A 1234-nucleotide genomic window follows, 5' to 3' on the forward strand; every position below is an offset into this window, starting at 1 on the left:
AAATCTCTGTACCTTCCTGTCAATTTTGTTGTAAATCTAAAACTGCTCTAAACAAAATAAAGTCTTCAAAACAAAAGAAATAGAATTAGCACTATCAGAGTGTTAGGGTGGACATTTTTAGCAAAAGTTTTGTTTCAGTTATATGTATGTATACATAATATATGTGTGTGTGTGTGTGTGTGTATGCTTACTAGATCTTGAGGTAAAATTTTTTTTAGGTCAGAGGAGTTTGCAAGCCACTGTAGTAAGTTATAATGGCAAATAGAAGCACAAACAAACCTCAGACATTTTTATTAGACGTTCCCGTCAAGTTCCTTTGGTCATAAGCAGCAGAGAGGGACTCTAGCTAACTTAAGCAGAAGAGGACTTTATTAGAAGGAAATGGGCAGTCACAGAATGTAAGGGAAAGCTTAAAAAAAAAAAAGTGCGAACCAAGGCTGTTCGCATTGGCAGCACATGTACTAAAATTGAACCGATAAGGAGAAGATTAGCATGGTCCCTGTGCCAGGGCGACATGCAAAGCTGTGAAGCGTCCTGTTTGTCAGTGGTATTATAATAGCAGTCAGTGGTGGCAGCTGCTAGCTACATTTGTGGTGGACATAGCGTAACTATAGAGTTGTCACAGCACTGTGGCATACCTGAGACTAATGTAACATTGTCTCAACTGTACTTCAATTAAAAAAAAAGTGTGAACCAGGAGAGTCTTGGATCTGGCTAAGTGGAAGGAACTAATGGAGGGTTTCTACATCTGGGTGAATTGGTTCCAGGTGTTTTTGCCATTCTGTTCAAGATTCCAAGGAGAGGGTGTCATTGGCCCCTCACCCACCTTGGCCAGGGCGATACGGGGTTCCTTGATGGATAGGCCCACCAGATTATCCTATAAAGGAGGGAGATTGTGCAAAGCAAAACCCAAGTGCTGTTACTGGTAGAGGAAGATGGAAGCTGTGTGGCAAAAGCAGCAGAAGTTCACTACATTAGACTTTGGTTTGAGTGATCTGTTAAATAAAATCTTAAAAAAAAAAAAAATTAAGTAGGCTCGGTTGTCTCGGTGCCTCAGTCATTAGGCATCTGCCTTCAGCTCGGGTCATGATCCCAGGGTTCTGGGATCGAGTCCTGCATCGGGCTCCCTGTTCCACGGGAAGCCTGCTTCTCCCTCTCCCACTCCCCCTGCTTGTGTTCCTGCTCTCGCTCTCTCTCTCTGTCAAATAAATGAATAAAATCTTTTTTTTTTTTT

General features: G+C 42.0%; 1 non-coding gene across 1 annotated transcript; it reads left to right on the forward strand.

The window, feature by feature from the left end:
• Positions 1 to 439: 439 nt before the first annotated feature.
• Positions 440 to 544, forward strand: LOC115944890 (U6 spliceosomal RNA). Its single transcript, XR_004079395.1, has one exon. It is a non-coding gene; the product is annotated as a U6 spliceosomal RNA (small nuclear RNA).
• Positions 545 to 1234: the final 690 nt, after the last annotated feature.

Source organism: Leptonychotes weddellii, unplaced genomic scaffold (genome assembly GCF_054177405.1).
Source record: "Leptonychotes weddellii isolate Sample4059 unplaced genomic scaffold, ASM5417740v2 HiC_scaffold_15534, whole genome shotgun sequence".
Lineage (NCBI taxonomy): Eukaryota > Metazoa > Chordata > Mammalia > Carnivora > Phocidae > Leptonychotes > Leptonychotes weddellii.